Below are 27,567 nucleotides of genomic sequence, written 5' to 3'. Positions count from 1 at the left end.
TAGGGTATAACAAACAATTTGTAATGAGGTAGTTTACATTTGGTTTTTTTTTTTTTTTTCTCTCTAAGTCTTCAAAACCTGGTGTGGATTTTGCACCTAAGAGCACAGCTTAGTTGCACTGGCCACACAGCAAGTGGTCGACGGCCACGCGTGGCCAGTGGCTACTGATGAGGACTCACAGGACTTGTGCGCATCAGCCAAGAGTGGGTTTGGGGAGAGTTTTTGTTTTTTTAGAGGGCAGTAACTAAACCAATCGGGTCAAAGCAAGGACTTCAAGAGAAATCTTCAGAAGGGCTTACAAAGTCAGGCTGAGCCTGGACTTCACCTGTGCAGGGACAAAAGGAAGTCTGTGATGTTCCAGAACAGATGACATGAAGTAACATGGTACGAAGTGAGGTACCGAACACTGATGCCATTGCCCCATCCCCGAGATCTCAGACTTGGGGGCTGCCCCTCCCTGGACTCCCTTCCATCTGCCCCCCCATCCTGCTCATCTGGCTCCTGCTCCCTCAGCCCCTCCTGACCTCCCTCGTCTCTGTGGGTCAGCTGAGCACTGTTCGTTCCCAGTCATTTCCACGATGACCTCATCACCAGCCTGAAGCCTTTGCCCCCTTCATCTTCTTGGATAAGCCGTATTTGTCCCCACTTGGCGTAAATGCCAAAGTCCCAGCTTCCCACCCCTGCTCCTGGACTGGCCGGCGCCCCTGCAGACTGCCTTTAAGTGTCACTGCATTTGGGGGAGCAGGGTGGGGGGAACCTCGGAAGTCTAGGTCACTAACTTCACTGCAGCCTCTCCACAGCTTCCCACTCTTTCCACTGCTGTGTTGTTAATTTTCTGTCACCTCCGACACAGGCTGTCGGAGTAGCCAAAGCCACCCTCCAAGCCCCTAATGCTCAACCAATAACCCTGCCTCATACTATTTCATAAACACTTTTCCTCAGCTTCCTTCCTCCAAAGCTCTGTCTCTTCGCCTGGCCTTCCTGCCAGCCAGACTCAGGAGTCAGGTCCTCACAGCCCAGGCCATCCAACCTGTGCTCCTGACCTGGGTGAATCAAGTGTCCACTCCCCGTGGGCATCTTCAACTCAGCCCCTCCACTTCCAACCCGTCTGCTTCCTTCCTGTGCTTCCAGACTCACCGGATTTCCTTCCCCTGCACTGGGTAAGTCATCTTCAGCCTTGTCTCCCTCTCGAGTTGCCACTTCTCTTTCTTGCCACCAAAGATTTTCTTTCAAAATCTCTTTTTAAAGAAAAGCATGCCCTCACCATCTCTACTTTGTTACTACTCCTGACAGCAAGAAATGGGGCTTCCATTCCTGATTGCTCTCAGAAAGGTTTCTAGTGATTTCGAAATTCTAAATACCATGGCCTCTTCTCAATGATTTGTAACCAACATGGAGAAGTTATAAGAAAGAAAATGAAAAAACCATCTTCACATCCTGAGATACTCACCTGTGACATTCTGGTTCCATCCTTCCCCCATCTGTCTACACAGACACACACAAGTGATCTTTCCTAGTGTTTTTATCTTAGACATTTTGTAAACAATCTTGTTTTTTATTTACCTCCCACCCACCTCCTCCCACAATACCAACCTCTCTCTTCCCAAGCAGCACTGACATACGTGCAAGTTGTTTCTTTTTTAATCATTTTACATTCTGCACAATCAGGATCATATTACGCATGGTTCTTTGCCTCTTCTTTTCCCATGGGAATCCTTCCAAATCAAGTGGTACAGAAATCCAAGACATGGCGGTGCCACATTTTATCCAACTATTCCCCTATTGAAAGCATCCACTTAGTTTCCAGTTCTTTGCCACTACAAACAATGCTGTAATAAATATTCTTGTACAAACAAATTACATACAGCTGCTTTTATTTCTACGCGATCGAGTCCCAGGGGAGGCTTTGCTGGGTCAAAGGCTATATGCGTTTTAAATGTTAATAGACTCTGCCAGAACTCACACTGGCTATTCCCACCAGCGATGCTGGAAGGCTGCCTTTCCCCAGCACTCCTGCCAGCAGGAGATACTGTCACTTTAAGCATTTCTGCCAGTCTGATGATCTGCTACATGTGAAGTTTAAAGCCTCTCCCTCGCTTCCCACCCGGCTCCAGGAAATTAGTCCGTTTTTCTGGCATCCCCTCCTGAGCTGACTCCTCTGTCTCCCCATCTTATTTTGCCTCCAAAAATTAAACACAAAGCAAGGTTGCCTCCCTGTCCTTTCTCTTCTCCACATGCTCTTCTCTGACAATGTGATTCTCGCACAGGGCATTAGTCATCGTTTCTAGGCGCTGAATCCAAATCTACATATCCAGCCAAGACTTCCCTCTTGGGCTCTAGATTTCTAACTCTTTGTGGGACATTTCTAACTGTTCATGGGACAGAGTGCCTACTGATATCTCAAAAATCAGGAGGACCAACACCAAACTTTCCTTGACTTGCTCCAAACCTGTTCCTCCCCCAGTGCGCTTAGCAGCACCATATTTCACTTCCTTCTAAACTCTGTTCCAATTACCTTCCCGCCTTTCCATGGACAACTCCCTTCTGCTCCCAACTCAACAGGAGCATGGCTGGTAGCCTTGAGGAATATTCTTTTCTGATAAGAGAAGAATTTGTGGAGAAGAAACAGAAAAAGTCAACAGATGCTTACCGGAATTCCCTCTGCACTCCAGCCCTGCCAAGGAAGTATCTTTCTCTCTCTTAGCTTTAAAGAGGAAAAATATTAGGTAAAAGAAATCAGATAAATAAAGGAATCATATAATATAAACTGACAGAAAGTATAATAGGGTGTATGTGTATGCTCCAAAATGACCAAAAACTAAAGACAGAGAACAGGAAAACCATCCATCATCTTCAAAAGCATTCTACATTTATACAAATACCAGAGAATTATTTTACAGTCACATCTGTCTCATGATAGAGTTTCATGAATCAGATATTCATAAATGACCAGTAATAAAAGTCAGCAAGGGAGCTGAGTTCCATTACCTTGCACTAGAGAAAAAAAAAATTACGAGGGTGAACTAAACAAAACTTACTAAAGGAAACTTGAAGAGAGAAAGCTCAAAAACTATTTGGCATCACAATTCATCTTTAGGCTGGTCATTTGAAAAAGAAACAATGAAAATGATGACTTCCTAAACATTCGGTTGATGCCTATGAGTTAAATTTGCCCTGAATAATCGAGGAAAGATGACAAAGTAAGAGATAAGCTCAGTGACCTCAGAGAGTACAAATACTAACGAGAGATGAAACACACACCTAGGAAATGAGATAAGAGATGAAGAACTATATTTTCCAGGGAAAAAACATCAATAAAAATGGCATATGAATAATATGACATTATTTACAGTGGATTTTCTGAATTCTGGGACGTGAAAAAAAATCCCCACATTTTTTGTTTAAAAGCAAATGGAAAAATAATCTGCTACACCTAAGTTGTTAAAAAAATAAAAAAAAAAAAAGCCTGCCTAACACTATCTGGAATGTTTTCCAGCCAAGCAAAAACGATCAGAATCCAAGTTTCAATCACACTTAGTGCTTTGGAAAGACTCTATGAGCGCTGCTCCAGCGACCAGGACTCCAGGCCCTTCTGATGGGAACTGTCAACAATCAATCATACATGCTAATGTCAGGATGCGGTGCTGCAGAGAATTTAAACAGCTGTCAGAGCTTAAATGAAATTAAAGCTGTCAGCTTCAGGATTCCATATGGCTTGTAAAACGCACAATGTGCTCCCTGCCCTGCCCCCGTCTCAAGAAAGAACCAGGAGAAAGGGTATGAATTCAGGCAACCCCATCTCCAGTGCAGATTCCCAGTATCCTTTCCACGTGGTAGTGGGAGCATGAACTGTCCAAGCCACGTGACAGTCCCTAGCGCAGTAGCCTCCCTTCTCTTCTCTGAACTCCCCAGCCTCTCACCACCATTCCCAAAACACAGAACTCTTGCAAGCAAACGTTTTACAGCAAAAGAGAGAAAACCCTCTGCCAAACTCTGAATGTGGGGAATTTGCAGAGAGGTATTTTATCACCTGTTTTGTGGATTACCCAGCACACCCACTTCCAGTAGCATAAATCATCTTAACTAGCTGCCGACCCCAAACCCCAGCAGCACTCAGGGGACGGGAGGGGCATCTTATGCACAGATTTGGGGCCACCAGTCCCAGGCAGGGGCACCAACAAGGTGTGATAAGCAAGAGAAGAAATCAGGGGAAACTCAGGCACCCTCGCATGATGCCCACACTCACCAGGTGGGAGAAACGGGGCATGCGGTTTAACTTCTCTCACCTCCACCCTCTTAAGTGAGTCAGGACTCACTTGAAGGTCTCTCCTGGTGTTTTAAGATTCAAACAGATCAGGGAGTCCCATGCTGCAGTATGAGATTTTAAGGTGGGGCATGTGTGTACTATTTATGTGACACCATCACAAACTGTCCCGTGGTTAATTCTGGGAAATAGCACTATGGGTATTGCAGAATCATGACTTAGAGGGGTTTGGCTGGTGCATCTGCTTTTGTTTTTAACATCCCCTACCACCCAACACGAAGTAGAAAAAGATGTGTTTTTTTTCTTTAAGTCAGTGTTCAATCTAAAGCTCCAAAGGGAAAAAAAATCAAAATATGTCAGGATTATCTTCCTCTTCATGCTCTGTGGACTTCCTCTCCCTCCGTGAACTCTCACAGTAAAGAACAGGATGAGAAGTGTGGCCCTGCGGTGAAGATCTGTACAGTCTAAACTGAACAGGGTGATCTGGGGGATGGGAAGGGGGGAAAGGGAGAAACAGGACTTGAACATAAAATGTTTGTAATGAACTGGCCAGAAAAAAGATGATCTCTTTGAATTTGCAAGCTCTATTCAAACACTCTATGTTATTTATTAACCACTCCGTTTTTCTCTTTCTATAAAGAAATTCAGCACAGTATCAGCTTTGATATATTTACAATATTCCTCTTGGAGAAAGTCCAGAATCTACATTTGGTTTTTAAAAGAAGGCTCTTCCGGCCTAGAAGCTATCTCAAACAGCCAAAACACACATTCAGAAAAGCTGAGCCTCTTGTTAACATTTTCCAAGCGCACAGTAGCTATGCACCATTTGGTACCCACCAGAACCCCTCCAAGAGTATCACAAGGCTGCCAATTTCTCCATGCATTTACAAGAATAATCCTCAGAAAGTGTCTGTTTGTAGAAGAATTCCATTTTTACTGGTATGCCCATCAAAAATTTACTGTCTCCCTAGGCAGGGTTCACTGGTTTTAGTGACTTGGCCAAATATCAAAATAGCTGTGATTAAATGGATTTCAGAGAGCCAGATAAGGTATAAAAACTGAGGGTGACCCCAAAGGAACTAAAATTATGCTTAGCACATGTTTAAATGACATACTAGTCACAAGGCAAACCATTGTTAGACCCAGGACATCTTAGGAGAAAGGCGGTCAAGGGCAGTGCGTGCTGAAGACAGGTCTTTTCAGCTCAGCACTGGGAGTGATGGAAGCAACCGTCCACATTTTTCAAAATAAATATTTCACACCCAATTATTTGAATGTGCTAAGACAAACCTGAAAGGCCTCACAATCTCAATTCCATTCATCTGAATTATCATCTGAGACACTGAAAATGCAGCAGCTCTACAGTCAGATCCAAGGGAGAGAGCCTCTCGTTCCGCACATGAGGCACAGACCGAATGACTACCTGTCCAAAAGGTTTCTGGCCAATGTTGATGCCAGAATGACCTTCCCACCCCTTAATGACAACAATGTCTTACAAACTGAGTGGCCGCCTGAAATATCTAAGGATGCCGTGAAGCACTCAGCCAACATAAACACAGCCTGGAAATAACTGCTCCCAAATTTAATTAATTTTTTTTAACCGACTTCCCAGGCTTAAGAACACAAAAAACCTGCTGCTTTATGTATCTAGCAACATGTCCCAGATCCCCCAGGCCCCATCTCTAGGAAAACTTCATCCAGAACAAGCAGGTCACCCGTGATTCGAAAGGTATGTCTATAACACTTCAAAAGATTGTTATAATAGCACAACTGTAAAATGTGAGAGATGGGCGTGGGAGTCCCAGGAACATAGGGCACAGGCTTACAGAAACTGTAGGCATTACCGTTACATACACAGCTGACCTTGAACCCCACACAGTCAAAAGCCCCTTATAACTTTACAATCAACCCTTCATCTGTGGATCTCCATCCATAGATTCAACCAATCACGGATAGAGAAGTACTACAGTAGTCATTGAAAAAAGTCTGCATACAAGTGGACCTGTGCTGTTCAAACTCGTTTTTCAAAGCTCAACTGTATTCTCAGTGACTTAGCATGAACATTAACATCTGGGCTCAGCGTGGAGGGTAGGCAGAGTGGCACTTATTTCTATGTGGTTAAGAAAAAAGCAAACATCAGAGCGTCTGTCAACTTCCAGGAACATCAGGTATTATGTCTGGCTGTCCAAGCTCACTGAGACCTCGGGGACCTCAGCCCAGAGCCCCCAAAAGCTCATCACCTCCCGGCTGCCGGCTGCCACCTAAAACTCCACTCTCAGAGCATCAGTCTTGTCTTTGCTTCTGCCCATCAAACTTGTTCAAAAAACATTTCGCTACTGCCTATCTCCCCCGCACCCCACTTAAAAATTCAACCTTAAAGAAACAGGAAAGACTGCAGAAGGACTGCAGCACAGACATCCATATTTAGAAAAACTCCTACATGATTAAGAAGACCCTTCTCCCCAGATTGAAAATCTGTGCTTTACCTAAATGTTTATGCTTCAGAGATATTCTAGGGATATCCAGTGAGCTAGCTGGCTGTCCATCCGTATCTACCAACCTTTCTAGAGACAGACAGACACAGAGAGAGCGCCCCAGAATGGATGTGTGTGTGTGTGTGTGTGTACAGAGAGAGAGAGAGAGATCTGTTATACATCAAGATATTTATCCCTATATAGAAAGACTGTGTGTGTGTAACTTTGACAGGTGAACATATTTTGCCTTGTGACTTAGTATACCTACACGTAATAGTTAATCTTATTTGTCAACTTGGAGAGTGTTTGGGGGTGAGATTAACATTTAAATCATGAACTGTGAATATAACAAATCACTCTCCAGGGTATGAGTGGGCCACGTCCAATCAGTTGAAGATCTGAATAGCCACAAAAAGAGGGACCAAGAGGGAATTCTCCAGAAGACTGTCTTCTGGCTTCATCTGAACCATCTGCTCTCAGAGGTCTCCAGGCTGCCTGCCCATGATCAGATGTTGGATTTATCAGCCTCCATCATCACATGAGCCAGATCCTTGTTACAAAGCACTTTCTATATCTATATACATCCTATTAAATCTGTTTTTCTGAAGAACCTTGACTAATACTGTATGTATGTGTGTGTGTGTGTGTATATATATATATATATCTCATTATCTATATCTTTCTACCTTTCTCACTATATACATATATCTCTATATACACATCCATGTTTGTGTGTGTGTGTGTGTATATATATATATATATATAAACACAGATATACATTAAACTAACAAGTTTCAAGAAACAATATCCTTACCACATGAAATATATTTACTTTTGATTCCATATTATGCTACGTCATTCTACCTCGTGTGTGTCGTAATAGGAGTCTTACTCAAAAAGACGTCAGAAAGTTATAGGAATTTTTTTAAGTCTATCAGAATTAAAAACAAAACCAACCAGCAAACTGATGTCACTACCTGTGACTCATAGTTTGAAAAATACTATTTTATTCAAAAGGCTGAGCACTTCTACAGTGTCTGCAGCTGGACCTGTCACTTAATAAACCACAGGGATTGTTCCATACTTAGGGACACTTAATTTGTTTCTACCTAGATCTTTTCTTATAAGGAGGATGAGCCAAGAAAGAAGAGTGAAAATGAGGGTTTCAAGAAACCCAGAACAGAGACTCATTGAGTACCAAAGGCAAGTTTAAACTAATTCACAATTTCCCTTAAGCCTGGTTTTAGGGTTTTCATAAAGTGGTTGACGAAAGGAACCAAGAGCAATAGGCAGGCTTCTTCTGCAGGCATTTGTGAAGCATGAGATCTCTCATTCCTTTTATTGAAATGTCAGTACTGCTGTTCTGCCTCTTATCTATTTCCCAGCAGATTCCAGTAAAGATTAGGAAATCCAATTTTAGACTTGTCCATCAGGCTTACAAGAACAGACTTCATTCAATTCACTTACACACACCTGCTGAATCCAAGGGCAGGAAGACACATCGGTGTTACCCAAGTCGTCCCCTGTTCCCTTTCTTACTAGAATTTCCCCTTCCTCACCTGAAGTACGTTACCATGAAAGTCTCACACTCACGTCCCACTGATACACATGTCTAAACACAGTTTCGGGTACTAAAAAGCACAACCTTAAAGTCAAGTCTCTTGATCAGATTTGTTCAACTCTCAGTAATAGGCTACAGTTTTGTTTTACTTTTTTAATGGTTTGTTCTGGTTTGGGTTTTTTTTTGGGGGGGAGGCAGTAATTAGGTTTATTTATTTATTATTTTTTAATGGAGGTACTGGGAATTGAACCCAGGACTTCATGCATGCTAGGCATGTGCCCTACCACTGAGCCATATCCTCCCCCATCAGGCTACAGTTTTAAGACTAGGCAGTATTAAAGAGAAAAGGACAAATGCCAGGGGCCTTAGAAATCATCTCTTCCACTGGATTCATCACTGTAGTAGATTCTTCAGAGGGGCCCCAGAAACATCCCCATCTTCACTCCAGGGAAGAAAGACAAAAAGATACACAAGGTATATGAAGCATCTTATCATGCACCCCTGCTGTCATTAATATAATTCTAGTTTCTCTCTTTTGTACTTAGGATCAAAAGAGTCTTCTGATTTCAAATGTCTGAAAACCACTATTACTGTACCATTTCACAGTCAGAACAACAGAGCTCCTGAGAAGCAGACTGGTATCCATGGATCTACATCCCAGTCACTGCACCTCCAGGGCAGCAGTTCTCCTAATGTGGTCCAGGACCAAGAGCAGCAGCACCCTGGGAAACTTCTTAGAAATGAAAATTCTCAGGCCGATCCCAGATCTCTGAATCAGAAACTGTGAGGGTGGGGCCCAGCCATGTGTGTTTTAACAAGCCCTCCAGGTGACTCTGATGCCCTAATGTCTGAGCACCTCTCTTCTGGAGCAATTCCAGTGTTTGTCCATCATCTTCCTCTTCCTCTTCCTCTTCTAGTCCCCCATCTCTACTTCAGTGCACATGCAGCAACTTCCCAGAAAACTGGAGATTCACCCACTGAGACAGTCAAGCTATCATGAGAAGGTATTCAAACCCTGCTACAGTGCTGTCAATACATTTCTGTCTTTCCTCACCATAACAACACTCACATCCTTAGGGGTCAACTTAAAGTTTCCATGTTTCCAGAGAATAATTCAAGGGGGTAGAATTTACTAACATTTCAGAGAGTAAACCTCATGAGGGCTGAGCAATGCTAAGAAATTTATTTCCAGAAAACCAGGATTGTGGTACCCTGGACTATTAGTGACCAATACTCACCAAAAAGAGGACCAAAGAGACTAAGTGACAAAACATGGAAAGATTAGTAGATGCTGAGACGGCTCTTTCCAGGAAAACCTGGTTCCACCACCTTAGCATAAGTAGCAACATGACTACTGCTCACCTCGAAGGCTTTGAGGATTGATCTAACTGCACCTCATACTCTGTGGTTTGAGACGTGCCCCTCAGCTCCCCAGGTGAACTTGCCCTTGTGTAAAGACACCACGGAAGAGGCACTGTACAGACTCGCTGTTGGTTGTAAGCCACATCTCAATTTCACGCTATTTAAAAATTTTTCAAGAATGCCAAATGAGAAATTTCATGAAGCTTCAACATCTATGAGGTATTACTGGGAGAATCAACCTATTCGAATCTACTACTCATTTCTCCTTTATGAAGTAAAATCTTTTAAACTAGTCCCTATTAAAGTGCTCACTAGATGAACCTTCATCCTGAAAAGTAAAAGTACACTGAAGTGGACAGGCCTATGGGATGGGGGAAGGGGAAAAGGAGTGGAGGAATGTACATGAAGGAGAAGCAGCTTTCTGGCTAATTTCCTGAACTGAATAAAGTGACTAGTGTGACTGGCTAACAAAGAACATAAACACTGCCACCGCTCGTGTCCACTTCCTTGGGATAATGGGCTACCTTGCAGTAATGATGCTTTGGTAGGCAAAGCCTTCTCTGTCTCTTAGCAGCATCTCCCTACCCCCGCCGCACCCAAGCTCCCTTGCGTGTGCCTGCAAAAGCCTACACAATAATTCAACAAGGACACAAGACTTGAAAACCAGACTTCAGACCACAATTAAGGGTGGTTTCTGTTTGACCAGACAGTAAGCTTTCTTCTCTTGGGCACTCCACTGTCATTGCAAGGCTGCAGGGATCTGCCCTTACAATTGAGGGCGCATGTGGCACACTGTCTTACAACAGAAAGTCAAAGGTTCCAAACTCCTGGGGGGAGGGGCAGTGATTAGGTTTGTTTACATTATTATTTATTTTTAATGGAGGTAGCGGGGACTGGACCCAGGACCTCATGCATGCTAAACATGCGCTCTACCCCTGAGCTCTACCCTCCCTCTGCAAACTACCATTTTTAGACACATTACTAACCTCTTCCATTAGTTTGGATTATAATCAAAACCAAAATGTATTCTGAATCTTGTGGACATGTGCTTTGCAATTATTTTGTTTACAACGAAAGTTGATAGACTTTCAAGATGTCAGTTGTTTCTTTCTAAAACAAGTATTAACAAAAAATCATAGTTATTTACAACACAAAGGCAGGACAAAGCTATGCTTCCTCTTACATGAAATAAAGGGCTGAACTAGATTGCTTCTAAGATTCCGTTCAGCTCAAATAATGTATACGGTGTCGTCAAATCTCCCACTCACAAGTAATTAGGAAAAGGCCTATTTATCTTCGCGCAGATGACACAATTTGCTGTAACCAACATAATAAGCTGCAGTTGGAGCGGGCTCGCTTTCTGTAAAGTTCTACGTTCCTTTGGGCAGGATCTAAAGTACACAGCTAAGAAGTTGTTATTGCCTTTGCTAATTCCAAAAACTCATAGGTTTAGTTTCCTTTCCAATAGAAAATCTAAAACATTTCCTGGCCTTTTGGTGCAGTCCTCATAACAGGTCCTTCAAATTTTTAAGCACAGGGGGAGGGTATAGCTTAGTGCTTGGCATGCACGAAGTCCTAGGTTCAATCCCCAGTACTTGCATTAAAATAAATAAATCTAATTACCTCCACCTTCCCCCAACCCCCACAAAAAAAGATTCTAATTTTTAAGCCTAGAGACAAAAGCCTAGAGTAAAGAATTCTGGGACAGAGGCCTTGCTCTGCTCACCATTAACTTCTTACAGTGGGGAATTAAAGCAGGTCATTTAACTTTCCCCAAACCTCAAGCTTCTCTTCTGGAAAATGGGTTGAACTGGATGATTTCTAGAGGTTATTCTGTTCTAGAATGCTACTGATACATGACAACAAATAAAGGGATATAGCGTGGCTTGTGATTTGGGACCACAACATTGTGAATATGCCCGTGGGGCGATAAGCCCTCATGTCTGTGTCACTACTGTTTACATATTTTTAAAACTTTTTTCTAGTTATTAATAAGATTTTCAAAACCTATTTTATTTTTTAGTATTTTTTTATAAGATGAAGGATGATTTTTGTTTTTTTCACATTATTTCATATTCTCCAAAATTATTTATGTATTTTTTAAGGTGTGTCATCTCTTCTACTGCACACAAATATAAATGTACTTTTACACTTTTAAATTACTCAAGAATTTGCAATGCAATCTACATATGTTTAACGGTTCCCCGTTAGACCATAGGAAAACTACATTTTACTTAATGTTGACAATAAACTATGGATGTGCTCATCCATTTTCAGAATGGCCCATTGATTGATTTGCTGAAAATTCCAAGTGCTGGCTGCCAATTCTGTATACACCATTCAAATTTTAGTGAGTTTTGTAACTAATGAGATTTATCAAGCCATCAAAATTTAGCTTCTGTGACAGACAGCTTTTCAGAAAATGACACACAGCAATGACATTCTCTTCTCAACATACACCAAGGCTCCAGCAACGTCAACCATCCCCCTGGAACTCAATTTCCTCACACATGTAGACTAATGGCCAAGGTGGAACTTGCTACAGTTGGATTTAGTGACCTCCCTACATTTCTAAAGACAGGGCATTTAAAAATTCCAATTATCTGGTAAGCTGCAACAGAACTAAGCAAAGTGCTTCCTGCTAGCATCTTAGGAAATGGCCTTCACTGAAGAAATAAAACCGTTTCTTCATTAATAGCTATTACAAAATAGATGTTTCTATGTTGACTGAAAATTTCCCTACTACTTTGCACTATTAATATGCTAATAATTAATAAATTTAACTTATTTTTTCCTCTAGAGACTGGATGTTTCTTTTTAAAAAGAGCGCCTGTCAAACCACAAATCATGGATCAGTCTGAAATAAGGGACTCTATTGCATTTCTCTGTGGACGATCTCCAAATCTCTTGCCAATCCCTGGCACATCAACTGACACGGTGAGGTCCTCACCATCCTACGTGAGCCATCTCAGGAGGGGACCCTGCGGGAGAAAGATGTGGGAAAGAAGACCTGGGTTCAGCTCCACACACTCCCTCTCCAAGCTGAGTGTCCTCAGAGGACAAGTCTCACCTGAAGGGCAGAGTTTCTCAATGTACAATTGAAGAGCCTGGAGTGTGTGATAAAATGCACCCGAGGCCTCCAGAACCATCATCTCAGAGTGACTTCCAGCCTGCGTTTTAACAGGCTCCCAAGTGATATTTATACAAATTTAAGTTTGAGACCTCCCGCCACTGGCTTCATTGTCCCCACCTGTAGGAGAAGGTAATAAGACTCAACCATTATCTCTAAATTCTCTTCTGATCATCTTCACAACCTGTCACGTTGAGACCCAGCAGTGCCGTCATTTTACCAGCATCCTCACCGTAGCCGTACCTCGGCCCAGATGTGACCACTTTCTTCTCCATGTGTTCTGCAGGGCTCCTTTGTTCCGCATCTACTCTAATGGCTCCTCAGTGTATGTATATTCTACACAGCTACTCTGTTTGTACCTATCTCCTGGCTATTTTGCTGTATGTACAGTCAACACGGTTACTTTGTTTATATATTTTCTACATGGTTACTTCGTTCACATATATCCTATGTGGCTACTCTGTTTATATCTATTCCCCATGGCCACTTTGTTCTACATGGTTACTTTGTTTAACCTATATCCTACTTGGCCACTGTGTTCACCTATATTCTATACCTGTCCTGCTCTCAATACCTCTACCACCTCTGTTAAGGTACTGATCTTGATTCAATTTCTTCCCCAGCCATTCTTCTAGTTCAACGCTGAATTCCCCTCCACCCAGTTTCAGAGACTTTGAAATCCATATTATCCACAGCCCCCAAGATCACAGATAATTACCTTCTGGCAACGTCTAATTACACATTCTGGATTTACCAAGACCCAGCAAGTTCACCAGCCTTGCCCTTGTTACTAGTGTTGGGTGATGCTTACCTGTCACCTAGAAAGGCTCCAGTGCCAGTGAGCCCAACAGCATATTATAAATACACTACTTTTAAACTTTAAAACTTTTTCTTTCATTTTCTTATACTCTATTGCTGCATTGAATCATTAAGTTTTATGGCTGAGAGGATCTCTAGAAGTCATTTAGTCTAATGTGAATCCCCTGGCCACCAAAGTTGCAAATTAAGAAATGGAAACCTAGAGAGAATGTCATGTTTTGCTCAAGATCACACAGTTATTTTTGGCAAAACTACCCAAAATGCAAGGCTCTTATGTCTATCCAAAATCCAGAACTCCAATCTTTTTGCAATACGGTTTGCCAACCACCTGGACTATTACCTCCAGTTGGACAAATACCAAGAACAACTCAATCAAACACATACAAGCATCTTTCAAATAGTTAACTGTCGTCTATCAGAATGGAGAAAAGTGAAGGCACTGGAAAAAGCCTTGTGTGTTCCCAAAACATCACAAATAGCAAACCTTGTGGAGTGATCACTTTTTTATAGTTAATAAGGAATCCAACTGAGAGGGGAAGGATGCAGACACATATACAACCACTGGGTGGGCAACGCAGCCATTCAGAAGATGAACCCCAAGAGTGATGAGGACAGTGTTACATTTCAAGAAAAAATGAGGGGTTATGAAAAGATCAAGAAGAGGATGACATTTGAGGTGAGCCTAGAGGGCTGAGGAGACCAGTGCTTTCCAGTTATAATAACAAAATTCTGATAGAGATTTTTTAAGTGACCTGTTAGTAGAGGTTCAATATACGTATAATGAATGGACCCAGTCCACGGTACCTCTCATTTTGTTTTACATCTTATGCAAAATAAACTTATTTGCCAGATGATATGCAGTGTATTTACCAACAAGAAGTTCAACAAACAGAAATGAAGGGAAAATTACCACAGATGACATGGTTTCAGAGAATGATGAGGGTTCTCCAGAGGGAAAATTCAAAACGGACCAGTTCAATGGGTAAATATTTTGGTTCTGATTCTGCTAACATTCCACAAGGCTTCGTGTCCTCATACAGCAAGTACTGATCCCAGAAGTTTCAAATGCCACCAACACACATGATAACTTAATTCACTCCAATGTATTCCAGATGTGTTCTTCCTTCGTTTCTGGACATATGTTTAAATGCTCTTTCCAAAGTGCAATAAAATACATTTTAAACCAGCCTCACGGTTATCCAGAGTGGTAAGGGTCAATACGACTGCTAGTCTGTCAACCACCACCCCAGTATGAGGCCTGAAGAGGAGAGCTGATGAGAAGAATTTGATGCCTCATCTGCCAGAGGACACTGGGAATCATGAGGGAACAATTTTATGTTCTCTCTGAAGAATCAAAGGCCCTCACATGTTCAGCTGATTTGCCAAATGAATGAAGATATATTCCAGACCAGAATCTAGATCTATTAATACACAGTATAATGACATTGCTACTACTGCTTACTTAGGAAAGGTGGAGAAAACTTTATTTTTTAGCACTTAATTATTGATAACGTCCATCTAAAGAGTCAAGTATTTGGCAAAGGATCACTCAACTTCATGACCGCAAAACAACTTCAAACACATAGAAATTTTAAAACAATTTCAGTTAACACCTCATTCTGTCAACCACCACTTAAGAATGACCACTAAGGTGGGGAGGGTATAGCTCAGTGGTAGAGCACGTGCTTAGCATGTATGAGGTCCTGGGTTTAATCCCCAGTACCTCTATTAAAAATAAATTAATAAATAAAAATCTAATTACCTCCTCCCCACACCAAAAAATAATTTTTTTTTATTTAAAATGTTTTTAAAAGTAAAACGAATGGCCAATAAGGCACCATGGGGCCCTGGAAGAGGTGCAAAGAGAAAACAAGCAAAGCACCCCTTGTGTGATGGAGAATCACCCACAACAGAATAGCATGTGATGAAGGCCATGGCTGACACAGACCACGTATGGACACAGCACCTGGAAGCACAGAAAAGGATGCTTCACACCCAGAGGAAAGGCTTCGCTGGGTCTCAATGGATGACGATGAGAAGCTGGCCAAACAGCGAAGAGTGACCAAAGAGAAGGACAGAGAGGACAGTGCAAAGCAATGGAAAAGGGGCGGAGCATGGCTTCTGCTTTGCCAGCCCAACTCACAGCTCAATCCTCTGACCATCCTTACGAAGCCCGATTCCACCTACAGGGAGGGAAGAACTAATAACACTTCTTGAACTCTCTCATCCCAGCAGGCGGGGTTCTAAGCACATTATCTTATTCATTAACGTCCGAAGTCTCCAAATAATCTTCTATGAGGAAAGCACAGCTGTCACCCTCCTTTTAGAGCTGAAAATCCTGAGGCATAGAACACTTTTTATAAGACAAAAAACTATCCTGAATTTAAAAATGAGAACAAAATATTGCACTAAAATTCATCACTTTATTTTAAAGGCATTGGGAATCTTCCCCTTTCACCAATTTGAGAAGATTTCCAAACTTATTTACCATGCCATTTCCCAAACAACTGATGACTAGAGAATCTTCAAAATTCTAGTGTTACATCCTCTTCCCAGTGCAAAAGAATCACTTAGTTAACGGGAACTCTTGAAGAACCATGCCCAAGAGACACAGTCAGAAATCTAACTGTGAATTTAAAAGAAACCTTGTAATCCAACACCACAAAAACACAATGAAAGCTGCAGTCCAGATTCTGTTACTCAATCTGCAAACCTCCTCAATGGAAACAAAGCAGATTAATTTCCAGCTGGCGGGAATGCCTGGAGAGGAGCGGGCTGGCGCCCAGGGCAGACCGAATCCGAGATAGGAAATACGTTACAGGCTCCTGGCAGGGAACCTGCTTGGGGACCAGCCTAAGTCTACTGGCCTTAGTCTGTGGGAGGGCTTCGGATCAGGCACTTTTTGTTCTTTCTTAAAGTTCTAAACTAACTCATAGAAGCTTTCAAATTCAACATTGCTCTTATTAAAATTCTTGATTCATTTACAGTTATAAACATGCTAACAGTGGAGACATGTTGGGAGAAAGGAGGAAATGTTGAATCAGACAGACTGGGGTCAAATCTCAGCTGGGGTCAGCTGGGGGACCTCAGAACTGTGTGAACTTGGGTGAGGGTCCCCCACAGGTCCCCAGCCTTCTCCTTCTGTGCTGCTGAGATCAGTCAACATCCTTCACCCAATATATTGCTCCCTGTCCTCCGCACTCTCACTTGCCAAGTCCATCCCACCTCCTTGGGATTTCAGGACTCCTTCCCCTGCGTGTTCCCACCACCCTATTCCTGCTGCCTTGGACCATCTGCACCATTACAACTGATCATCTTTCTGCCAGTCTTGGTTCCTTAAATCCACTCACCACGCTCTAAAGAGGGACTGGTCTAAAATGCAGATTCCGCCTCTGCCTAAAGCTGAAGTGATTCCTTTTTATGTCATTTTTCTTCTCCACTTCAAGTTCTCTTACTGCTGTTCAGAGACTGGAGATACTTCATACATTACGGGGGCTCCCCAAACACCTGCGGGACATGGGGGGATAGTTGTTTAGGCTTTGGTTTCCTCACTGCTCTACTCAGAGCAGTAAACAGGGTGATGAAAAGAGAGCCCAGCACAGCGCTGCTGCCGGGGGAGAAGGGGAGCACTTCCTGCCAGATTCTAACTCTTATCTTGTTACTATTCAGAGTTCTAAAGTTTGCAAAGTGCTTTCACACATGCAGGCTAATTTGACCCTTCTAGCAACTCTGAGACTTAGGAGGTTACAGGAAGACACGAAGGCTGCTGAGATTCAAGGCTTGCAGAATTAAGACTAGTCTGTGGACAGACCTACTGATTCCAAAGCCCGAGGTTTTTGGTGGTGGTGATGGTGGTGGTGGTGGTGGTGGTTGTTTTAATTGATGCCTGTCAGGAGTTCTGGCTTCTTTTGCAAAAAATAATTCCTACCCATCTCATCTACCAAGTTTATTGGACACTTTTACGGCATTGAAGGAATACGAATGCAGAGGCCAAATTCCACTAGAATGGACTCCAAAGGACTTTGGTTTGTGCTATATGGAATAATTTAAATAAGTTAGTTATCAGCAGGCTTGTTCATTCAGTCCTTCATTCAGCAAACATTTCTCACCTGCCTGTCTCGCAGGGGCCATTGTGTTCGATGCTGTGACCCTTCCCTTTCTGAGATATCATAACTAGTCTATACTTTCAAGATTTCCCAACTGAAGCCAACAATGGAAGACACAGAAGCTTGAATAAGTATATGTTCTTGAACAAGGAAAGCAACGAACTAAGAGCCAGGAAAGCTTAGGTAGGGCTCATCCTGGCTAAGCTTTGTGACCTTGGACAAGTCTCTGGGACTACCTTTCCTTATCCATAACAGGGGAAGATTGGCCTATGTTATCTTTAAAGCTATTCTATGCTACAAATCCTAGAGATTTCAGGATTCCATACAATTGTCATGGTCTTTTGACATTTAATATTATATGATTCTATACCTCATTTTTAACGATTTTGGTGAGATGAACCACATATTGACTTTAGCTTGAAAAATCTCTCCAGATCACCCCACAAGTTGTTAGAAGTTTTCAACTCCAAACATATTTGGAGGATTTTTAGGAATCTTGTAGCCAACTGAGCTTGCAAATTGCCCCTCACATAAAAACTGCATTTTTTTCACATGTAAATTGTAATCTTAAATGCTAATCTCATTGGACAACCTAAATAAATCAGATTCAACACCCTTTTTTCTTTCTTATTATAATTCTGTGATGTGTCACTTCAGGATGACTTAGTTCTTATTTATAAAATGGCATTTCATACAGCTTATTAACACATGTTCATGTGAGCAAAGCTCTTGATGGCCTTACTTTCAAGGGTCTTGTATCTCTCTCAGCAAATCATGATTAGATGGATAAACCTTAGTGCCTTGAAAGGTAATCAGCCGAGGAGGCCCAGCACGTGTCGGCACACATCTCTGCTGCCCACCTGTGAACTCACACTCCCAGACTCTCCCCTGTAATCAAGAAGACTTCTAAGACTCACTACAACAGCCAGACATAAGACAGAGCAAACTGAAGCACATTCCTGTATCCTGACTTACAGGAGACACCTGCCCCCAAACTCCTGCTTCGTTCTAGACGTCTCCAGAGACGATGCTTTCTTTTCTCCCATTCAAGGAATCTGAATTGGACTGCTCCATCAGTCTCTGTGATGGGTGCTGAGGACAGTAACGGGGAGAGGATGAAGCAGGGTCACCACTCGCCCACACTGTGCCTTTGGGTAAACTAGAAAAGGTGGCCCCTTCCCGCACAGAGGAGTGCACCAGGGGCTTGGCAAGTGGGGTGCAAATTGGATTTCAGCCGCCACTTGCCCATTGGAGAGGATGACCTTGTGCAGTGAACAACTTACACGATTTGACAAGGTGGCACAGCCAGAGGTGTAAAAAATATATATCATATTCTAGTAGACACTGACTGCTAGGGAAGAGAGAGCTTAACTGCCTAGCGATAATGAGGAAGGAGAGCCTGCTGGAGAAGGGATCTGACTGACACGTGAAGGACGGGTGGGTAATCAACAGATGGACGAGGGAGCAGGAACAGTATAAACAGAATGTTCATTCATTCCAGAGAGTGGTCTGGAAATGACAACTTGGAAGGAGTTTGATGAGCCTGGCAGACAGAGTGTGAGTGTGTGAGTGTGTGAAAGTGAGAGAGAGAGAGAGAGAGAGGGAGAGAGGGAGGGAGAGAGAGAGAGAGAGAGAGAGGGAGGGAGAGGGAGAGGGAGAGAGAGAGAGAGGGAGGGAGAGGGGGAGAGGGAGAGAGAGTGTGTGTGTGTGTGTGTATATGTAAGGGGGAGGGAGGGAGACCTAGGGAAGAGTCAGGAGATGAGGCTGGAAAGGCAGGCGGGGTCCAGATTACAAGCATTTTATATGGCAAATTAAGGTGTTGAAACCTGCTTCTGAGATCATTAGGGGCTTGTTTCGCCACTGTAAACAAGAAACTCTTCTTCAATTACACCTTTCCCTATTTTTTACCTTCACAAATCACAAGGTAATTAGGGACTCTCTGATACCCTAAAGAACGAGCAGGTACAATCCGATGGAAAAAAAGTTTGCTTTTAGAAGGGCAGCAATCTTGATACTACATTTTGAGAACAGACAACCTTAAAGAATTTCAGAACATGTTTTTAAGCCTGTATGTCCACAAGTTCTATTGGTTATGCTCAAATGTTAAGACCAGAAATTGACACTTTTATTCAGAGCCTAGGAAGTATTTATAGCATATGGTCTGCACCTGTAAGAAACTTAGAAGCCTTATCTTAAAAACTTTATTAGAGATCCTCTGGCTGAAACCTATCAGAAAGGGCCTTGGAGATAACCAGGTGCTGGCCCTTCAAATAATGATGTCAGCAGCATTGGAGGGGGTAGAATGGGTGAACAAGTATGAGAGGAGAACCCCAAAACCTTGGCCACGTAGTGAATAAAGGTCTTATCACGACCCACAGCTGCCTTGCTTACAACTGTCACCAGGCAGCCTCATTCGGGGCCATCGCGGAGGAAACGCAAATGAAATTATCTTCAGGACCAAGCAGCCTCCCCTCCCTTCCCCCAAATAAGTAAACTGATCCTATATTTCTATTTCAAAAAGTAAAAAGAGGCATGGAAGCTCACCAGACTAAGTTTCACCATTTCTTAAAAGATAAAGTCCCCGGTGCCATCGTACTCCCGTACCTTTACGGCGGCTGCCGCCGTCAATTGTTGGAAGAATGGCCTCTTTTCTTCCTAAACTGTTTTTGGTAAATATGATCCGTTTGCGACACGACGTGTCGGCTTTCCCCGAAACTTGGCACCTGGGCCCCTCGAAGCACAGCCTGGCGGGGAGGCAGCGGGGTGGGGGGGCAGCGGGACGGCTGTCCCCTCCCAGCTCGGCGGCCTGGGGCTGGGGGTCCCCTCGGCTTGGTGAGCGGAGGCGCGGGCGCGGGGGCCACCCTCCCGGCACCTTCCCGGGCGCTTGGCTGCCGCACCCACGAGGCCGGGCTCGGGCGCGGACGCACTAACGTGGGGCCCGGGCTGGGGTGGGGGGAGCTGGCCGGGCACCGGGGCACCGCGAGGGCCAGTGTTCTGGGTTTCCTCCGCCAGGCCAGGCAGCGCGGGGGGACAGGACGCGCCAGGGCGCTGCTACCGTGCGCCGGGCTGTGCCCCCTCGGCCATCGAGGCCGGGACCCTCAGCTCACCGCCCGGGAAAGGTGGAGGAGGGCACGAGGAACGAGGTGGAGGAGGGCACGAGGAATGAAGTGGAGACGGCGGGCCGCCCGCCCCTAGCCAAGGCCGGCGTCTGGCCTCGCCCCCGCCGCCCGCTCTTACCTGGGTGGAGCGCCCGGCACCCGCCCGGGGCCCCGGCCGGCGACACGGCCGTTCCCGCAGCGCCCCCAGCGCGGGGTCCCCGGGGCACGTGGGGCGGCGCGGGCCGAGTTGGAGAAGTTGCCGGGGTCAGTCGTCCCCCTGCGAGCGCTGAGCCTCCGGCAGTCGCGGCTGCGTTTCGCCCCGGGAGCGGCGCTTCTGGCGGCGAGAGCGGCCACACCTTCCTCCCCACCCGCTCGGCCCGCCTTCTCCCCGCCCCCGCCGCCCAGCCCAGCCCAGCCCAGCCCAGCCCACCCCACCCCCACCCTCCCCCATCCCCCATCCCCCTTCAGAAGCGCCCCCACCCGCTCCGGCCCGCGCCAATCCCCCGCCGCGCCCACCGAGCCAGGCCCCCGACCCCCGCCCGCTCCGCTCCCAGGACGGCCCGCGCTCCCGCCTGCTGCCGCCACCGTCGCCTCCTGCGCTTTCTCTCCAGGACGTCCCAACTAAAGATCACCGAGAACTCAGCGAGCTTCCAGTAGGCGCCTACCGGGAGCTAGGCGCTCTGCCTGCCATCGTGGATGCGATGCTTAAGATCCAATTCCTTCCCCAAAGAGCTGAAAGTGGAGAAGACGTTGAACCGGGTACCACTCAGGATAGAAGCAGGCGGAATCTGAAGCCTCAAGTGGGCAGGAGAGACTGCTCATCTCCCAACCTTCCTGAGAAGAGAATGATGGAGGTGGCACTCGAGTGGAGACGGAGAGTCCAGGAGAATTCGGACTTTCCGGATGGCAGCTGCAGGGTTTATTAGAGAAACCTGAGTAATCCAACGGGCCGGGATGATGGGAACGCGGAGGACGCTCGGAAGAAGCAGGAGGGAAGGCTGTGTTCCCACAGTCGCTGTCCTTGCCTTTACAAAGGCTGGCCCTGGAGAGGAGAGGGAAGGAGGAAGATGCAGTCCATGTGCCAGTGTGGGTCTTCCAAGAAGCAGGCATCAAGACAGGACTAGATATAGAAGGATTTTCTTAGGGAAATGGCGGTGGGATTAAGTGAGAGGGGCCACGGAGAGCCAGGCCTCATGGAGTCTGGCCCCACTGAAGGACGGAGGGATGCCGTCCTCCTAACCTCCCTGCAGCCTAAGGAAGATCATGGGTGAGTCCTGCATCCAAAGTTACCCACCACTGGTGGCCCAGGACTCCTTGGAGCCCACCTGCCTTAGTATCTGTGTCTCTCGGTCCTTACCTGGGAGCTGCCTTCAGGGAAGTGTGGCCTTGGGCACAAACCCAGGGCTCTCAGTCCGCCCAGCTCCGAGAAAGCTGGAAATGGTTTGAGGTTTTCAACGAATCCTCACAGCTGGTGATGATCTAAAGACAAATCGAATCAACTTTCCCACACACACCTGCAGTTTTTAAGTGACGCCCCAAAGATCTGCTGTGTTCAGACAGACCTGGCTGTCTACTTTCTGCTGCTGCAGTCTGTGTCCACACTGACCCCTTTCTGCCCCACAGGCTCTCCCTGGTGCTGTCCCAGTTTGGGCACAGATGGCTCTGCCTGGGGAAATAAATGCCTCCTCCTCCACTCACTCTCCAGTTCTCTACTCAAGCATCACCTCCTCGAAGGAGCTTTTTCTCCTTAGCACAGACCTCCTATCCTGTGGTCTTTTTTGTATATTTCTTCACCTTGGCCACATGTATTATGTTTTTTCACTATTTCAAAAATTTTTTTTCTGATAATACAAGTAATATGTTCATTGCACAAACTTGGGAAAATACATAGAACCCAAATGTCTCTCTATTCCCCCAGGCTTCTTGGGACACCTCCCCTTGATAGACAAGTCTAAGCCCCCATCCAATGTGTATCAGTAAATCTGAGTCCAGTCAGGAGAGAAACCACACAGCAATTAAACAGTAAATGTTTAATATAAAGAACTATTCAGAGAAAACAATAACTCAAAAAGACACATGTGCCCCAACATTCATAGCAGCACTATTTACAATAGCCAAGACATGGAAACAACCTGAATGCCCATTTACAGGTGACTGGATAAAGAAGTTGTGGTATATATACACAATGGAATATTCCTCAGCCACAGCAAAGAATGAAATAATGCCATTTGCAGCAACATGGATGGACCTAGAGATTAGCATATTAAGTGAAGTCAGACAGAAAGATAAATATCATATGATATCACTTATATGCGGAATCTTAAAAAAATAGAAATTTTATTTGCAAACAAATAGACTCATGGACATAGAAAACAAACTATGGTTACCAAAGGGGAAAGGGAGGGGAAGAATAAATTAGGGGTTGGAGATTAACAGACACACATTATTATATATGAAATAGATAAACAACAAGGACTTACTGTGTAGCACAAGGAACTATATTCAGTTTCTTGTAATAAGCTGTAATGGAAACTGAATCGCTTTGCTGTACACCTGAAACTCACATTGTAAATCAACTATACTTTAATAAAAAATAAAATTTAAAAAAAAAAAGAACCATTAACTATAACAGAATCTGGAGCAATGAGGGATTGACAAGAAGTAAAGAGAACTCAAAAGAAAACAGGAAAAGCAGATATAAAATCTTTAAAAGCAGCCACTACCCTGGGGCTGAGAGCGAGCACCTGGGGATGAGCCTTGCCCTACCCCAGGCTGAGACCCAGACCCTACTGGGGAGGGCATGGCTGTGGCTCACTAAGAGGCAGAGAAGTCACTGTGGTATCATGCCAGTGGAACTTGCTGGAAATCAACTGTCTGAAATTTGCTGATAATCTACCTTCTAGGGTGGGGGAAAGCTGTTCACAGGGAGGTGTATCATGGAAGCACCTCATTGCAAAACCACCCGAACAGCGAGATACCAGAAAAAGCTGGGGGCCGCTACTGGCTGCCCTGCACTGCAGGATCCTAGTGCAGGAGAAACTGCCCCAAATGCAGGAGGCAGCAAGCAAGAGCAGGGCAACCGGCAGGCAGAAGTCCGTCCTCCTGCCATGCCTCCCCCACACCCGGTGCTGATGAAGTTTAACAAGCCAGCTGGCAAAGGAAATTATATGAAAGGCCCAGATCCCTCTTTCCAGAGAAGGCAAAAAGGATGAATTTGGAGCTGACAGGCGATGAGGCAGTGACTGGCACACTGTGTAACCTCAGAGAGTCTGGGCATAGTCCGGTTTCCCCTCCCAAAAGATGCCTGCACATTCCAGACGAATCCTATCATTTCCACCAATCGCCCTGCTGGCCCTTCTTCCCTTGGCTGGCTTGTGCTCTGACTCCCACGCCCCCTGCTGCAAGTTGTCTCTTAGCTTTTCCTCCTACAGCTTTGCCTCCAGGGGGAGGCACGGTGTCTTCCTCGCCTAGTTTCTCAGCAGAGCTATGCCCAAGGGGAGGGTCACAGAATTTAACAGAAGTCTTGGGGAAACAGAAGGGAATTACAGAAGGGGTAAAGAAAAAAAGTGAAAAACAAATAATAGTCCCAAAGACATGAAGCCACCCAGGGCCTCTCTCTCCTTCGCCCAAGCCCCATCCAGGGAACCAGCGTGTCCCCCACCCCGCCACCAGAGTCCAGGCTGCAACGCCATCAGGGCCTATGAGAGAGAGAGAGAAAAAGCTTCTCCACACCCTCAGTCTTAGTCCCACTCTATTAGATAAAAAATCATCTGCAGAGGTGCATCTTGGTCTACAGTAAAGATGAACCTTCACACCAAGTCAGAAAGAGAAACTGAGTGCTGGAAACCTTAACTCATTCGCTCACCCATCTGTTCACGGAGACTTCGCTCCGCACCTGGCACTGTCGGGGGCAGCAGGGATATAATCTGCGTAATTGTTACAGTCGGAGGGAGGGTGATAGGTAGTCAACAAATTTCACAAATAGTCCTTTTTATGTCTCTGCTAAAGATGTGCAGCATGTAAGAAAGAGAGTGAACCCAGCTCCAAGGGATCAGACAGGGCTTACTGGAGAAAGCAGCATTTTAGCTGTGCTCTGAAGGCTGGCTTGAGCTGGATCATTCTCAGTAAAGGGAGTGGTGACTTTGAAGCTCTGATGTGGACGGAGCTGGGTCCATCCGAAGGGAAGGGAGTAAGGACAGAGCAACAGGGAATGAGGCCAAAGATGCCAAGAAGCAGTCATGCATGCTCTTGTAGGCATGTTAAGAATTCTGGATTTTATCCTTAGAACAATGAGAACCCTCTGAAAGGTTTTAAGCCCCAGCTGAGCTGAGTGGGGGTGGGGAGGAGAGACTGGAGGGTATATTTGGGAAGGGTATGCGGAGAATATACAGGACTAGCATTCAGAACAGAGTTTGGACCTGGAGATGTGCACTGAGACGTAAGTGGTGCGGAGAAATAAAGTCTAGCCCTGGGCCTGGCTGAAACGCCTGTGGGGAAGACTGGAAGGAGACAGAACTCTCACCAGGTGGGGTCAGATCGGCAAAGAAAACCCCAGAGGGAAAAGCCAGGGCGCTCAGGGCGATGGGGAAGTTATGCGGGGTCAACTTCGTTATAAAGCAGGAGTCAGCTTTCCTGTAGAAGAATCCAAGGTGCAATTAAAGCAAATCTACTCCCAAAGATGAATTCAAATGTCCACCCCTGGTAAAGACAAGAACAACCTGATTTTAAAAAGGCAGCCCCACTGTCCTCACCATCCACTCACTTCACAGCCACCAAACGTCTTCAACTACAGCACCCTATTATTTCCTAAAAAGTTAAAAAATCATATTAACTGTCACCCCACTCCTGAGAAATAACCATTTGGTCATAGTCTCTTGCAGAATCTTCCTACTTCAATTACTCAGACTCCTTGAAGTAAGGATTCAGCCCACTTCTCAATCTTTCTAGTCCTGGGCAGTATTTTCTTGGACTTTCTGTTAGCAGGACACTGAGTCGATGGTTTCAACAAACAAGTCATCCTTAAAAAAACAAACAAACAAACAAGTCATCCTTGCCCTGTGTCCTACGTCGAAAGGTGCCTTCTTAAGCTGCCTTTCTAGCTTTGGAGGGTTTTGTTTTGTTTGCTTGTTTTGGAAGTTGGTTTTTTTGCTCTCTTTTCACTCTTTCCCAGTACCTGAAGGAAGAGAATCTTTTTGCCAAGTAAACTCTGTCTCCGCCTGGGCGCCGCCGGTCACAGAAGTGACGTTACACACACACACACACACACACACACACACGCAGTGGCAATGCCACTCCACAGAGCTCAAATTCACTTTTACAGCCTGTTTGTGGGTGAGCACGAGGAGTCCAGCGATGGTTCCTCCCACTAAGTGCTTCCCTGTGACTTCCCGCCCCGGACGTTCGCAGGCTCGGCAGCCTCCCTCCCAGCGCCCCGAGATTCAGGAGACAGGCAGGGACCACGCGGCTCCCGGCACAGGCAGGCAGCTCACCAGCAGGCCAGGCTAACTTGGGAGAAGTGGAGATGTCCAGAGGAAGGCTGCACCTCTCCTTTCTGAAGGTCACTTAGCTGAACACAAAAGGGTCTTTCAGCTGTTGAGGAGCCCACACGTGTCACTTCATGGCGTTTTCAAACTCCTGAAAGAAAGAAGGCGGTGGGACTGATAACAATTCCGAAAAGCTGCGTTGAACCCCAAAATCGAGATCCACCCTGCACTGCCTTCAAACCAGTCACATGTGTGTGTGTGATGTGTCGTTGCCAGGTGGGGTGGGGCGGGGGGGGGCGTTCACCTGCTCACACGGGTGACAGATTGTTCTATCTCTTGGATTCATTTGATCAGTTTTCCTTTCCGCTGACAAGTTACTAGAGTCTAACTGATAAATCCTTGAAAGAAAAATGAAAGACAAAAGGTCGCCTGGTAGGATTACTACCCCATGATAAAAGGTCTATGTTTGTTTAGAAGATTGCTCAAGATTCCAGATCTAAAAACCTGGTTTAATCCCATAGAGAATCTCTCTTAGCCAGAGCTGATGCCTCGACTCGATCCCTGAGCTGGGAAGCATCTCTGGGCATCTCCGAAGAGGAGATAGAGGTGTTCAGTGCTCCCTGGAAAGCCTGCTACTCTTATATTTGTGTACGAGTTTTGGGTGGATCAGCCCAGGTTGCCAATCTGCTGGTCTGGCTCCTGTGTAACCCAGATGCAGACACCCTCCAAGACCCAGTGAAAGACTTTTAACCTTGGACTTCACCCTCAAAAGATACAGCCTTAAAAAAAAATGCCCATGACATTGATGGTTCTAAGTTGATAAAACTTATGTTAAGTTTGTTTTATTTGTTATAATTTATAAACAAAGTTAGTCTGATAAACATATCAGAAAATGTAAAAGTTAATATTTTCTGTATCAAAATAAAGTGCCTAGTATAATGCTTATATACCTTAAAGATGTCCAGTCAGTTCTTGCTTGCCAGCTGGTTACATGGCCGGCATCCATTTTCGCTGGAGCCCTCAACCTAGGAAATGTGTTTGTTGAACCCATAAACTTTTTGTGAAATGCAAAACTTACAAAATATGAGCATGCCTTTTCTCTCATTTCCCTTTATGGCCCTGAGCTCCACTTTTTCAATTCCCTCGTCCCATTAAACTTGGACTTGGAATTGGGTCGCAGTTTCTCTGGTTGGACTCTCCCTGAATTCCTCGCACTTCCTCCCAACCCTGTTCACGGTGTTGGCTGAGCACTGCTGTCACCAGCACAGGC

At 45.1% G+C, this 27,567-nt stretch overlaps 1 protein-coding gene across 5 annotated transcripts in view; it reads right to left on the bottom strand.

Moving 5' to 3' along the window:
- The window catches only part of TIAM2 (TIAM Rac1 associated GEF 2), a 211,995-nt gene extending 184,744 nt beyond the window's left edge, over positions 1 to 27,251 (bottom strand). Inside the window, exons 1-3 of one of the 5 annotated variants that reach the window (XM_032485232.1) lie at positions 22,172 to 22,293; positions 21,480 to 21,856; positions 20,954 to 21,148 (exon numbers count right to left, since the gene is read on the bottom strand). The gene's annotated coding sequence lies outside the window, so the exon portion shown is untranslated. Of the gene's footprint in view, positions 1 to 20,320; positions 20,450 to 20,953; positions 21,176 to 21,479; positions 21,857 to 22,171; positions 22,294 to 26,303 lie in introns of those variants that run through there. The other 4 variants (XM_032485225.1, XM_032485226.1, XM_032485228.1 and 1 more) reach the window with 4 other exon arrangements.
- Positions 27,252 to 27,567: the final 316 nt, after the last annotated feature.

Source organism: Camelus ferus, chromosome 8 (assembly GCF_009834535.1).
Source record: "Camelus ferus isolate YT-003-E chromosome 8, BCGSAC_Cfer_1.0, whole genome shotgun sequence".
NCBI lineage: Eukaryota > Metazoa > Chordata > Mammalia > Artiodactyla > Camelidae > Camelus > Camelus ferus.
Note: the sequence above shows the minus strand (reverse complement) of the source record. Positions and strands in the feature narration are given on the sequence as shown.